We start from the raw sequence: 16,288 nt of genomic DNA on the forward strand, positions 1-16,288 counted from the left end.
CGCGATGAGTTGTATATATTTGTGGGTCCTTCGCTCGAAATAAAGATTGTTGCAAGTTAACGCCTGTGTGTGTCACGTCTCACTTTCGTCCTTGTCTTTTTCACGCGCTATAAGCCTCACGATGTCTTACCAACAAGCCCAATTCACTGCTTTACAGTCTTAGAGGACCTCAGTGCATATAATGTACATCACATGATAAATCAACTTTATAGAACACATTTATGAGTGTGTTCATCATTAAATAAGTTATGAAATATATTTGAAACATTGGCACGATGCGCTTCCACGAGAAATCGCGTATAAGTTACATCGCTATAATTCTGATGAATAGTTGGTAGTGAGCGCCAGTCCTGTCTCTGCGTATTCCTTTTGGTGGGGCCTTGTTAGCGCAAGAGTACAATTTCTGTGAGAGGTTTCATTAGCTCGTGCACTACTTCACACAAACGTACACTGCCGAAAAAATGCAATAGAGAAGGCAGACGAGCTAACAGAAAGTGATAAACTGAGACACAAGACAGAAAGAAGAAAATAAATGTAAAAACAATGTTCTTAGTGTCATTACTGCACGCCTGGCTTCTTTCATGTTATCGTAAATAAAGTTAAGTGCTGTTTGTGCCAGCATGCCATTCCCTAAGCTCTCGTAGTCATCTGTGTAATTTTCTTTTCTTTTTTCTGAATGACGGAAGCTTTCAATAGTTATCTTGGTCCTCTCGAAACTTATCCAGCAATTTCTAAGGCTTGACTAAAGATGTAATTGTCCCTGGAGTGTACGAATTGTGCCGGTAAATTTTCCTGTGGAATTCATGAATTCCCTTAACCCGGACGCCGAAATCCACCAACCCATTTACCGTACGTATAATTTTCTGCGTGAAAAAGAATGTTGTCCTCTTGCAGCTGTCGAGTAAATTACAATATTGACCCTTTCCTGAACCTTTCATCACCGTGCAGATTTTCGCAGAGCTTTTTTGCCAGTATAACACATCACATTGTTTTTTTATTATTATTATTGAAATGAATATTAGGAGATGGTTGGCCCCTTTATGGTGGCACCGGCTACTTCTTGTCATTTGGCAAAGGAAACCAATTTGCGTAAAAAGGGAGAATAGCGACATTGTTAGCTCTTTCCGCACACTTGTTCATGCACCCTATTTAATGGACGCCATTTCGATGCCTATTCTTCTTAAGAGGAAGCGCTACGTCGAAGACAACTCCACTTCCGGTATTTAAATTGACGTAACAACCATGAAAGCCATCCATAAACAGCCGCTGGACTGATGCGAACGAAATTTGGGCCATTTTAGAGAAAGACAATTTCTACTGCCTGCGCATGAAGCAAAACGTTCCTTTGCTCGTCACAGTTTTTACGAAAACTAGGAAAAAATGGTAAGCTTCCTAAAGATTTAAGCTTCATGTTTACAACTCTGTAACTCTTCAAGAAAAATAGATGTCAACTGCATCTGTTAGTGCATTTCAAACAGACAAATTTAAAGCGTGAGAGCATAGCTTAGGTTAAATCTCTGCAATGTTTACGATGATCTTGAGCGAGACATACTTGCACATTAGGGCTCTCTTTCAAACCAGGAAAGATGCATCAATTTTGGCCGCATTAGATGTATCAGTAACGACAGCTTAAAAACTGTACCAGAATTTTAATACCTCGTAAAAAATTATTTAAATTTAACAAAAAATTATTCTTGCGTTCGTTTTAAGCTTAATGCTTGATTTTTTTCACATTTTGCAATTTTCAATCATTTTCTGAACGTATTTCTGGCCTAATTTGGCAATCTTCAAGCTACAGGGGACAGAAGCTCTTACAGCAAGAATTCCACATGGAAGATTCATGATGATGGAATACAAACCTTAAACTCCGTTTCCTTTTATGTGATACAGCATTATTGGTCAATTTCAGTCACTTTAGTGATATCATAGTCTGACCTAGAAACGCGGGTCGATCCCGAAGGGTCTGCAATCGAACACAGCATCTCTAAGCGCAGAGCTGTGACGAGAGGAGAATGCGAAAAACTGGCACGTGATACTCGCGCCAGACGTTTCAAGGAGAGGTTTCACCACGAGAGATATTCGTGCATGCGATCGTGGCGTAATGACAAGAGCATTTTACTGCGTGACTGGAAGCCGCCAGAAGTACGATACCCCACGACTGGTCGTACAATTCTTTTCATAGCGATCTATAGGCTGACTTCACCTTGTTTATGGGTATAGAACAGAAACGCCGTGGGCTAGCTGATGAGAGTACGGAAACGCGTCGTATATTGTGCACGAAATCCCGTTTCCAAGTCGAACACGACGCCCTCGAGTGCAGCTTTCGAGACTTACCAACCTAAGTATATGCGATAGCATACTTAGGCAGGTGGTGGTGCGGAATTCTGACCTATAGTTCTTGTTTCTATTTGCTTGAGACAGTAGAACAGCTGTGGTCGCCGGGTGTTTGCGATGTGAAACCCTTCTTTTTCTTTTATATTGTAGCCTCTAGTCCTGTATTTTGCACGGGGGCAGACTCTAGGACTCAATAAATTCGAGTCGGACTTCATGATGAAGAGAGGGGCTTGTTATGGTGGGAAAACTGTACAGCTGCACTTAGGAGACCGTTGGGATTACTTAAAAGGGCGAAGGGGGGGATCGTGTTCAGTCGTGTTCAGTAAAGTATTTCGTTAGGCCGTATTCTTTCCCGGATCATTTTCCGTGTCGGTGCGCCCCGTAGCTAAGTGTTTCCGCACCACAATACATCCAACAGGCATGCTTTTCAGCATTTTTTCCTCCGGGTCACGTGGCTACAGTAATTAAGCAATGTAGCGACTGCAATTGCGTGCTGAAGAATACTACAGGGAAACTGGCAATGGAAGCACCGTGGTCGTTATCGTTATAGTGGTGGTTGAAGGCCGGCATTGGGGACGGTGCGCGCAGCATCAAAGAACAGCCACCAAAACGACTTCTGCGAAAGCCCCAATTTTACTTTGCAACATAATTGTAAGAGATCGCAAAATAAAACTTACCTTGCGTGTGCTTAACTCTAATCGAGTAAATCCTTTGCGCGGAAGATTTTAGCCTTTATTCCGCGATTCTTGCTTTTCACGCTGCGTTTCACTGGCGCCAGGCTGAGGGTTGGCTCGGATTATGCACCATTGTGGTGGTGTAATTGATGAGTCCGTTGATCTTGATCAGTCCGTTGTTATTGATCAGTCCTTCCTCGATCTTGCTGCCGCGAAATTGGCTCTTAAATCATTTTTGTCGCACCTTTTACGTGGGCCAATCCTGAAGACAGTGAAGTCACACTCGGTGGCGAAAACCACGTATGGTATCATCGCCTGTGTGGAGGTACCCGTGGCGTTGTGCGGTGAAGCGGGCGTTCTCGCATTCTAGGGCTTGTGACAGTTTAAAGACGCTGTTGTTGAGACGCTCGGCCTCTGATTTTGGCCGCACACGCTGCAAGTGGTTCTATGCACGTGATTCTGCACGTGGTTCTCTCCCACATCCGGAGGGACCAGCTACATCCGTAGCTGGTCCCTCCGGATGTGGCGCTCAAAGTACCGGTTGGCTTCCCCGCACGCATAAGGCACGTGCGGCGAAGAGCATCACTAAAAGCACACAGTGCAACGTAGTGCCACCACCTCCCATAGCAACTGGACTTAGTTCATCATACTCTGTTTTATTCTTTGCTAGTCTGCTTTGCGTTCTCATCTTGTCGAAGCCAATTTGCTCCTTCTACAAGGTGTCTGACTCTATATAGGGGCGGTGCTTGTGCCAGGTATACTTTAAACAGTATCGCGAGAGAAAAAAAATGAGGCTTCAGAAAAGGTAACGTGAGTGCGCTGTATAGAAACCGGAGGCAATTTTCCAGTTTCTCGAGTACAAAAAGCATCAAATAAAAGTGCTCGTAACCATTGTTGCCATTAATAATCATTCAGATTCTACGCAGGATAAAGGCCTCTTATAGCAACCTCCAAGTAATCATGTCTTGCGGCATTTGATTCCAGGGGCTGCGCAATGTTTGTTCTATGTTATTGTCATTGCCTACTTGCGCAGAAAGCCTACTCATAAAGCCAGTGCAAATGTTTCTTTAGTAAAATAACCTACAAAAAACAAGAAATGAACATTAGTAGCAATGTATCACAGAACACTCGAATCCCCACGAAGGGGAATATATATTGGCTTTGCTTAGAACCAAGGAAGCAAGAAATGTTATCTTAATGACATATAGCAGACTAACCTTTCAGAGGTTACTTCACTAAACTGAGCACTTGCAGCCATAGGTCAGCAGTGTGGGAGAATACTCACACTCACTCACCATAATTTTTCCTAGCCCGGCACTCACTCACGTTCACGCTCACCTCCGCCCACACTCACAAGCGCCCACTCACGCTCGTACTCACTCGCACTCGCACTCACCTCCGCTCACACTCACTGGCATTCACTCACACTTGCACTCACCTCCGCCCGCACTCACTGGCACTCACTCGCACTCGCATTCACGCCTTTGAAATGATGTTAGTGAGTGTGAGTGAAGGCACTTATCAGTGAGTGCGCCTACCTGTGCTTGCAAGCCGCGAGGCAATCATCGGGAAAAAGTCCTGCCATAATTATTTCACGTGCATTTCGTAGCACACGCCGTTACACCACCAGTCGTAGCAGCTAAGATGCACTGTAAACAGTAAGCATTCACTTTTATCGCTGACTGCTTGTGGTACTAATGGCCAGATAAGTACACCCTATCACTTAAAAGAAAAGTAAATGTCATTAGTTCGTTACCGGTTTTGGTCGTGTGACATTTACCTTTTGTTGATGGGCTGTGCAAATGCGCATAGCAACAGCAGTCTTTCTAACTCCCGAGTTCCGGGGAATTCTGAAGAAAATATAAAAGAGAGACCGAGAAAAGCAAACAGTTCCTAACAGGAGGCTTTCACACGAACAAAGTCGGTCTAGCTTGCGAATCAATCATTATGGGATTGGGTGGAAGCGTACCCGTTTCCCGACGAGGCCGTTATTTCAACAGCCCTTGGAGCGCAGGACGAGTATTAACTGCGACCGGCTTCTTTTGTTAACCGTGATTTAAACGGAACAGTCTTATTCTTTCACTCTTTCGTACGTTTGCGTGATGGTTGATGGCGGTGGTTGGGCTTTCAGTGCGCACTACAAGAGGGGCGCCGACGCGAATGGACTGATCAGAAGAGCGCGTGCTTTTTTTCGTCACCTAGTTGCGAGGCGCGTTTTTCGTCGAGTGCCAAGTAATCAAGCTTTTTTTTTTTTTAATACTCACGTGTTCGCACGAGAGCTTCGAAGCGCCTGAAGATTTGGACGCCATGGTGAAACGATCGAAGAAGGACAGTCCTCCTTTTTTCTTTTAATTTTTCGTCCTCTTCTGCTGCGACAGAAGAGGAGGAGGGCAATCGTCATTCAAGCTCACGCTTGCGTCCCTGGTAACGAGACGTAACGAGGAATCAGTGTACATGTATGGCGATCTCTATGACGGTTCTATATGTGCTAGTTGGCGGCTTTGTTTTCTGTGGAATTGCGCAGTGAAACAACTAGCGTTACTTAAACATCCTCGCTGTTCCAAGTAGATTTTTTCAAACGCGTAAATGCAGTAGCATGCGCAGACAAGTGACATGCAGTAAGATGCGCCGGATAGACCGCGTGTTTGAAATAATTTGAACGTTGCTCAAAAAAAAAATATAAAAAATAATATAAACGTATTGCAAAAGTCCAGTTTTGCTGCTTTATTTAAGGCGAAGCATTCTATAAGCGATCTCTCTCGTACACTGCGGACCATAGCTGCTGCCGCTGTGTCGACGAGTGCCTCGCACACATAACCGAAATCATACAGCGAATCGACTTAAATGTATAACAAATTGGCTTCGCGTGAGAATACGTGAATCAGCATGGCGTACTGATTTATGTATTCCGACGTGAAGTGGACGTTAAACTTTATTGGTAGTGTGCGCTTGTTCTGTGGATGCCCCCTTGTGGGGTTACATTCTATTGCGCACACATTCGTGCTAACAGAGATACACCAATGTTTCCACCCACGGTGGTGGTCTTGTGGACAGCTTACTACGCAAACGACACACGTATAACTATTAGGATAGCCAAGTTCGAGCAGACGCGACGGTGATTAATTTCATTATGCAAATTTTTCAAAACATTCCTTTCTTGCGAATATTGCCGTGGCGCTGCGGGGTGTAGGGAGAGCGAACTAGAGTCTAGAAGGTAACATCACGTGACGCAGCAGTCTAGCAGGAAATGTTTCTGCCGGTGTGTGCGTAGAGAGCGTATATGAAAAATGTTCACATTCATGACAGCACGTGAACACAGAAAGAGTTGCACGGCAACTGTCCTCTGTACCTCTGTGCTTTGGTTCAGATTGCGCTGCTTCGAGCTTGAAGGATGACAAACGCGCCCACAATTCCACTTTGATGCGGATATATGAGCGCTGCTGTTGCCACTTCGCTCTAATATTTCGCGGTGACCTATACGTCCTTGTCAACTGCCGCGCCATATATTAAAATATTTCCGTGTTTTTATAGTAATTTATGCTTTCTCTGCGCTGAGATTGAGGCCGACGGAATAAGGGACAGCCCAGGGTCCGGACTCGGTGTGAGAGTCGTGGGACTCTCCCTAGGCAACTGCACACCTGTATAAGGAAAGTGCAGGCAGCTGAACGCTTGAATCGAACTCTTTTGCGCAATTCCCAAGGCCCAGAGGAGCTGCTCTGGTGAAGATGAATCTTTCCTGCTGCGTTGCTTTACTTTTGTTTCCTTATTTTGTGTTCCGAGAATTCAAAAAAAGTTTCTGACAACTTATTTATCTGTGGGAGGCTGGATTACAGGGCACGGTGAGCTTACTCTTTTTTTAAATAGTTGTCCTTGGCTACTTTGCAAGAACAATCGTTCTCTTTCTGAAAAATTGAAATAACCGTTAGATTGAAATTGCTGTTAAGAAACGGCAGTTAGAAAACGCAACAACGTAGACAAAAAAAGCATTTCATGATTTTCACTTAGGGTTAGATTCAAGTTATAGATATGTACATATATGCGACGTCCGGCTGCTTATGACTAACTTCTAGCTCCATTACTCTTCTAAGTTCAACTTAGAAATTCTAAAACTATATGCAGTTTTACAATCGTATATTTTTTAACACTGGCCGTTGACAAAGTTATAAGGCACGGAATTGTGTATTTCGTAGTAGAGCTTTAAAGAATAAATATAGGTTGACAAGGGGCTTCAAAGTTTTCTCACTCTATGCACGAAATATATCCGTCTTCTTGCAGTAGATTTCGGTGTGCTTAGTATATTTTTTATTTTTTCACGGCAGCAGGAAAATCTTGTTCTCTCTCTCTCTCTCTTCTCTCTCTCTTCTCTCTCTCTCAAAATGATACAAAATGTACTGTCCCGGAAGCCGCTTTACATATGAACCGTAAGCGTCTGCACAAACTCATCATATCACAAGCAAACGGCGACTCAGTGTATTCTGGGACAACAGCATATTCTGTCATTATAATCTTGTTAAGCTGACCCTCCCGCATCGACTCCTGCATTCTCTAAGTAGTAGCGGTTTTACTTAAAGCTCACATCTAACGGTAGTCAACTGAAAGTATGTTGGACGGCAATGCACAAATGCTTTTTTTCCAGTTTGGCAGCTTCTTTTGCCAGACAAATTCAAAAAGACAGGGCACTGTTGTTCAAGTATCCTGGCCAAACTGGATGAATCCCTAAAGGGAACAAGGTATCGCTTCATTGGAACGATCGAACAGTATACGTATTCAACCTTTACTATATATCCTCGGTTTAGTAGCACTGGGGAGTACGTATAAGTCAGACAAAAGAAAATAAGACCCATCAAATTCTACAGATATATTGAAACTCCAGTTCCTCCCAAAGAGCCATTGTCCTCTGAAACCATAGCAAATTCACGCCAGCTGTCCCAATTTACGTCGCCTGATTCGAGTAAATATAATGTTCGCTAAAGTAATCGTCTTCTCAAACCAGGCCAAATCTACCGAGCTTTTAGGCTTACTTAAGCTTTATGCACACCTTTCATCGGCTATCCTGTATAAAGCAACTTCGAGAACGCAATCAGCTGCAGCATGACTACGTTTAGTTCTTAAGTGCTTGATTGAGTAAGAGTGGGTATGTAGGAAAAAGAAAATCGCTCGAAGTGCAACGGAGACCCTTTGTATGTCTCGACTAGCTTTCAAAGTTTCTTATCAATAGTGTAGCTTTCTTATTTTTTTTTTCTCGGGAAGCATTATACTCAGGGGAGTGTCTCTCAATTTTTTGTCGTGTTTGAACGTTACGCATAGACGTCTGTGCTCCAATCGCGGTGCGCATTTATCACGTTTAAATATGAATTTCGATGCTTGTTTGTATAGCTTTTGTGTCAATGATTTAGAGGTCTCTGCGAACAAGGGTGTCCCATTTGCCATGCGGCGTGTTGTTAAAGACGGCGGGCCGTTTTACGCGAAGATATATAGCCAAGTACACATTGTTCACAGTCGAATAGAGAAGCCGCCAGTAATTATTTTGTTGATGTCATTCAATTTATTAATTGCAATTAGCTCATTTTTTTATTGCATCTCTGAATGGCGCGCTGTCAATGAAGAATTTGAAGGAAATTGAGAGAAACCTAATACCTGCATGCTTTCACTCGGACACTCACTTCCCGTTTATTTTCTCCGCGTGATAAAGAAAGCCCACGGCAAAAATGAAATATATCACGTGACTAACCGTCCGCCAGCAACAAAAAGCAGCGTCCTCAAACCAGCTCCATAGGAGTTAGAGAAGTAAGAGGGGCGATCTGTCATGCTCTGACAGCGACAGCGAGGCGCCTTTGTGTTGCTATACGGGACGAGCACCGACAATTCTCGAAAAAGACATGTCCACTTGTCGAAACGCAGGCTCCGCCTTTTACCTAGTTCTGGTTTGCTCTTCATCATTGACAGTACGTCATTAATATTGCGAATTGCAATGAATTAACAAGTTGAACGGCATCAACAAAAAATTAATGGCGGCTACTCCACTCGACTGGGAACAATATGCACTTGGTTGTGTTCACGTAGAACGGCCCGCCTTTTTTTAAAAACTCCACATATGATAACTGGGACACGATGTATATTACAGCTAGAACTCGAATAGGAAACAGCGCCTGTAGGGACACGACCCCTGATCTCACCATCACCAACGATACCGTGGGAACAAGCTGGAGGGTCCTAGACGACTCACTGGGTAGTGATCACTACATTATCGAAATCACCAGCGCCTCGGCCAAACTACGCCGACCGCTAGGGAAGGCCAAAATTACAAATTGACCGAAGTTTAGGGAGAGGCAACAGCTCGATTTGCATACAAGTCCGCCCTTCCCGGAACATGAAGGCCGCTTAACCACGATCAAGGAGTGGGCCCAACGCATCAAAGAACTATATGACGCCAACACTAAAGGGTACCAAACCGATACCGACACGCCGGCAATCGACAACCATATAATACACTTATGGAAAGCATGCAGAGGCCTCACAAAAAGATGGCGCAAACAGAAGCTAAATCGTAAACTTAGACTTGGGATATCAAACGTCACTAAACAGGCCAGCAATTATGCCCTGAAGGTTCACGGGGACAATTGGCGCACGTTCTGCGATTCGCTTAAAGGCACTCTAAGCACCAAAAAGACGTGGAACATACTCCGCAGCATCATCGATCCTTCAAATACGGAAACAGAAACAAATACAACCCTACAAAAACTCGTTGGCGAATATCCGGGAACCCAGGATGAACTCTTACAGGAACTACAGCAAACATACACAGAAATCCGGACCGGGCATCCGAAACCATACCCTCAATATCCGGGACCTCCGAATGAGATACTTGATGCACCCATCACGTATGCAGAGGTATACGCGGCAGCACAGAGCTTCAAGAAAAACACGGCACTGGGTCCCGACGGGATCACCAACGCCAACTTGAGAGACCTAAGTGATGAAACCCTGCGAGCCTTTACAAAGCAGCTGAACGAAGAGATTACTTACCCGAGGAATGGACTACAGCTCACATAGTCCTTATACCCAAACCGGACCCGCCGTGGTTGCTCAGTGGCTATGGTGTTAGGCTGCTGAGCACGAGGTCGCGGGATCGAATCCCGGCCATGGCGGCCGCATTTCGATGGGGGCGAAATGCGAAAACACCCGTGTACTTAGATTTAGGTGCACGTTAAAGAACCCCAGGTGGTCGAAATTTCCGGAGTCCTCCACCACGGCGTGCCTCATAATCAGAAAGTGGTTTTGGTACGTAAAACCCCATAATTTAATTTTATACCCAAACGGGGAAAACCGCGCAGGCTCGATCAATTACGACCGATCTCGCTCACGTCTTGCCTGGGCAAGCTTCTTGAACGAATTGTACTCACTCGAATAGAACAACATATGGAAGAACATGGACTACACCCCAATTGCATATACGGATTTCGGAAAGACATGTCAGCACAGGATGTCTTCCTCCTGCTCAAGGAAGAGGTCCTCAACCCACAACCGGGCAGCGACAACAACGTACTCCTAGCCCTCGACGTGGAAAAAGCATTTGATAATATAGCACACGAAACCATCCTTGATGGCTTCGCCGCCATAGGATGCGGAGGGCGAGTATACCATTATACCGTGGCTTTTCTCAGCCACCGCAAAACCCGCATCGGCATAGCAGGCCTACAATCAGACATATATGATCTACCGCAGAAGAGTACTCCGCAAGGATCAATAATATCTCCTTTCCTCCTCAACATCGGACTTAGAAAACTTGCTTTACAACTGGAAAACATCCCAAAACTCGGATGTGCCTTCTATGCCGAAGATATCACCCTATGGGCAACCAAGGGTTCATACGGTGACAGAGAAAACACATTACCCACAGCTATCGGACACATCGAGTCATACCTAACCACAGCAGGAATGAGGTGTGTCCCACGCAAGTCGGAGTACCTTCAAGTCCAGCCCAAGCAAACTAAGGAACATCGAGCCCCACCAATACATCTCGAGATAGCCGGGCAACCTATAAAGCGCATCCCGACCGCACGCTTACTAGGTATGCACGTCCAGGAGAACAACGGCATAAAGGTAGCCTCAGAGAAATTAAATCACGTAATAACAAGCACCGCATCACTCATTGCCCGAGTAGCGCGCAGCAAAGATGGTTTCACAGAGGACGATATCTTAAGACTGGTACAAGCCCTCGTCAGCAGCCGTGTCACGTACGCACTCCCGTATCAAGTCAAGCGCAAAAGTAAGACAGAACGCAGGGACACTAATAAGAATGGCGTACAAAACGGCCTTACAGCTACCGTCAAGCACAAGCACAAAGAAATTACTTGCGCTAGGCGTGTACAATACCGTTTAGGAGCTAGCAAGTGCCACGCTCATAGCGCAGAGGGAGCGCCTCAACAAGACTCAACAGGCAAGACACCTTCTTCAACGGCTAGGGTACCCGCTGAGACCTCAGTACTGCAAAGAAGAAACACAACTCTTGCCTAACCACATTAGAGAGAAGATTGTAGTAGACTCTATCCCCAAGAACATGCACCCCACCCACAATCAAGAGAGAAGAGCAGCGCGTGCCCGCATGTTGCACAAACGCTGTTTCAGACCCAGATACATACTACACTGACGCTAGCCCGTATCCCTCGTGGCCACGTTGCGGGCCCAAATACACGCTCGCCGTTGCCAATCAGGGGAACTTGGTAGCCTCTGCCTCCGTCCGCGCCACATGCAGCACAGCAGCGATCGCTCTCGCACCTCGCGACGCCGAGAGCAAGGGAAGGTCCGCCCGCGTCCTTACGGACTCACAAGCGGCGCGTCGTTTATACATGAATTGAACACTCCCTATACAAGCCATTGGGATCCTGGGTTGCTCACTAGAATGGACCCACGGTATCGTCTGGTGCCCCGGGCACGAAGGCCTGCGGGGCAACGAAGAAGCGGACTGCGCAGCTCGAGGTCTCACTAGCCGAGCGCCAGACCCCACCGTTCTTCAGCTCCCGACAGACCGACGAGCGACTCACGAGTTATTAACGACAGGTCAACAAATACTACAGGACCAACGTCTCGGAAGAATGCAATACGCTCCCCCACACAAAGCTCTCAATAAACTCCAGGCAAGGGCTGGCGCCGCCTGCAAACTAACACATACCCACACTTGTCTCGTCTACACGCAATCTCCCCTGACAGTTATACGTCCCGGACATGTCCCTGGTGTAGCAACCACACAGCGACACTCGCGCACATAACACACGAATGTACCGACCGACCGGGCGACGCAATTTCGCCACGAGTCACAACACACACACACACTCACTTGGGAGGCGAGACTCTCCGCACTGGACCTGGGAAGCCAACTGGCGACCCTCGACCAGGCCCGGCGAGCCGCGATCGCCAGTGGAACCCTGTCAGAGGGAACCACCCAGGAATAAACCGCGCAACGGTTTCTGCTATAATAAAGTTCCTCCTCCTCCTCCGCCTCCTCTGCTTCTTCTGGCTCATTCCCCTCCGTGCTATTATTTGGTTTGCGTCCACTTCGTGTGTACCTGTATAGCAATAATTCTGACTTGTCTGCCGAGCAGGCCAGCCCGGTACCTTTTAGTATCGTTCTACTGTCTCTGTCGCATTCTGCAGTGTTTGCTCTATTTGCTCATCGCTGCTATTATTCTTCCATATAGGGTGATGTCATCGGCGTGTATGGTGTGATTTATGCCTTCTATTTCGTTTAGTTTGGTTGACAATCTGATTAGTGCTATATAGTGTACTTGCAGTATCACCTATCTTTGCGGCGTGCCTGCGCTGCCTATATTTATTTCTTTCAATTCCCAATCTGCTACATTGATTTTGGCATTTCTGCCAGTTAGAAAGTGTCCAACATCGTTGTGTGTTCTTTCTCCTAAGCCTAGCTCATTCATTCTGTTGAATATTGTTGTGTGCGTCACGTTGTGAAATGCTTTGCAGGTCTAAAGCATTTTCCCCGAAAGGGACTGAAAAGCCACTGGCAGTGCTTGTGGGATGCTGGAACAAATAAGCTTCACCTAATTAAGCCACAGTTATGTTATTGGCTTTCTGCAACAAAAACACAGTGAACTGATGTCCTATTCTGTCCTCTCAGCATAGGACACACATATGGCATCCATAACTTTGTACTTACTGGAAATGAGCCTCCAACCTGTGGTAGAGTTTGGGAGAGTCCATCTGTCCTTGACATTCTCCCACGAAGTGTCGGAAAGCCGAAGCTGAGAGAAAGATCTTCCTCTAGCATATCGGCTGCACATATCTCTTCACCCGGTAATGTTTCTTGGTTCAGAACCGTTTTTCGACATCAATCCTAGGTTTCCTGAACGATGTCATCTCCCATGTTATTAGCACAATAAATTCCTAGCGCATCCGCTCTCTGGAAGCTGCCGCTGTGATCGTAGTTACGTATACGACGCGCTTCCAGGTCCTTGCGTCTCTAGGGCTCTGTTAGGGCAATGGCGCCTCTTGCAGATGTTTGCCTGTGCTATATTTTAGTATATCATCGTTCCTTAACGACGTGTATTTCGTGTCCACAGTACCCCCCACCTCATTAGCCATTACCATAATCTTATTACATATAGGTTTTACGGACTTTACAGCGACTGATTTTAGGCCCCTTTACAGCCACGTCACACTCACTACTGGTAACACATCGCGCCACTGCGAATTCATTAACGCTGGCCTGAGGCTCGGTGGCCATACGACGCTTGCGCCACAAAACACTACATTCATCATCTCTGGAGTTTGGCTCTCCCATGAGAAAAATTAATTTTTATCATTGAATAAAGCTGTCTTCTTTTTGTCTCTCATGATCTAAAGTTTCGTTATAAATAGCTTGTATACGTTCCAATGTTCCGAAACCCTACAGTGGGCTACGAAGGGCTCCATGGTGGAGGGCACCGGAATAATTTCGACTTCTTGTGGTTTTCCGACGTGCATCTGAAGCGCAGTGCACGGGTGCTTTTCGCATTATTGCTCCCCTTGAAACGAGGCCACCGCGGTCGGGAATCGAACCCGGGACCTCGCACTGAGCAGTAGGACGCTATATATAGCCTCTGAGGCAGCGTGGCGTGTAGCACGTGATGTAGAGAGGAAAAAAAACATACTGTGCATTTTTACATCGAATTTGTATATAGCTACCCTCCGGCGGTGGTGGTCGATGTGCATCCGTCTACGCATCGCGTCCACACGAAAAACATTTCGTCTCCAATTTCTCAGGAAGGCTCTGTAGCTCTCAATCTAATGAAAGTATCTCGCAAAAATTATGCTGAAATTTGCCGCTAAGACAACACTATCGTCACGCCCAGTTTCACTTACTTATCCCAATTAGTTAGTTCACAGTGAAGTTGTAAACGTCACAGAATTCCCGTCTGCTGTCAATACCTGGCCGTCAACGGACGGAGAATGGTTACAGAAAACGGGTGCAACTCTTGTTTAATCAAAACTATCCCGAAACAAATTGCATGATAATTAGTCGCTAGGATGGCTCTAACGTTACGCCGAGTTTCATCTAAGTTTTCATATGCACGAAGTTCACAGTGAAGTTGTAAATATTCTGTAATTTTCGTCTGTTGTCAGTTCACGGGCTTCTACGGGAGGGAACCGGACAGCCCGTTCGTTGTTTGTTCGCTAGAGTAAAACTCTTATAAGCCTTCCAAGTTTCATTCAACTAATTACCTAGGAAGTGCGCTCATCGCGAATCACAAACAAACGTGTTTAGTTTCGTGCACTCCTTTGATTTCGCCCCCGGTCAACACATATCGTCACTCGTGTCGAGGTTAGGTTTACCTGCGTCCTTACACACTGTTACCACCAGTGTGCGTTGTCTGTTGTGATTACGTCGTAGTCGCTTAAGCATTCTTATAATGATAATAATAATAATAATAATAATACCTATATGTACATAGACGCATCGATCGAGGTGAAACGCAACACAGCTCTGCTGCTCGTCCTTCTTCACAGAGTGGAAGCGCTGATGAATTTTTAGTTTATTGTTCGGCGTGAATGACGTGTACTTGAGAATGTATTGAGGAGTTGTTTTGACGTTACTCACACATTCACATTTATATCCCCTTTTTTTTGTGGGTACTGTGGAAAATCTGAAAAAGGCGACTCAAGTTCTAACTTACATATATCCTGGTTTTCTTTTCCCAATCTCCCAAAGTTAGTACCCAAAATTAGAAGCGAGACGGCGGCCGCCGAACTCACTCCGGCGTGGTGCATCGTTGCGATCACGGAGGACTCGAGCGAACCAAACGGCCGTTCAAGATGTGCTGGTGGTCGACTTGTCTGCTTGCTGAAATAAGTTAAAGGAATATTAGATTTCTTTTAAACAACTTCACTGTCGGCTGCGCTCTCACGTCTTTAAGGTCGGGCGTCAGTAAACCTTCCACTATCCTCAAAAGAGCTCAATTATCTTTGTTCGCGCTGAATTTGTGCATGTCTGGGACTATGCGAGTCAAAAAACGGCTTACGTGTGGTTCCCAGTTTATTTATTTTTTTCATTTTTTAACGAAATTTCACACCGGCTGTATGACATTTCGAGGGTGTATATATAGCGACCACAACGAGAAATAGATCTGTTGTTGAAACTTAGCGCTGTGTGTGTCAGATGTGCCTTTCTGTTGTCCTTGTTCAGCTTGCGCTACAACAAAGTAAGACTTGCTGTGAGCGCAATCTATCCAGTGAAACCCATTTTGTTACGCTGAGATTTGGCTCAACGTTTGGCTTCAAGCGGAAGACGGAGCTTATCAGCGGAAACGCAGCCGCGGGCATCAAACATGCTTCCCGCGGAAATAGCCTGCGTGCCCACTGGGCAGTTTTCTGCACGACAACCCATTAATTAGTGCGTCGGACAGTTCCACGCAGTCGCACGCGCTGATGAGCTACGAGGAAAGTGAGCGTGACGGGCATGTCGCTTGGGAATCGCGAGGACAGAAAAAGAAGGAAAGCTACCGACACAGAAACGTAACACACACGCGGGATTACATAACTCATTTACTGTCTCGAAACTGTGCAGCAGGGGCGTAAACAGGGCGGGGGGGGGGGGGGGGGGGAGTGCTGATAGAGCTTCTCCCGAAATTTTTTTCGTGCTGTCATGCACCGCCGACCAAACCAACACCCCCCGGCTCCAGAAATCATTCCGGATTTTGTCTAGAATGTCTTTTTCACGCTCGAGAGGCATTTCAGCGCCAACATTGCGAACTTGGGCTGGATTTCGGGGCAACGCCCGTACACCT

This window comes from Dermacentor andersoni, chromosome 9 (genome assembly GCF_023375885.2).
Source record: "Dermacentor andersoni chromosome 9, qqDerAnde1_hic_scaffold, whole genome shotgun sequence".
Taxonomy (NCBI): Eukaryota; Metazoa; Arthropoda; class Arachnida; order Ixodida; family Ixodidae; genus Dermacentor; species Dermacentor andersoni.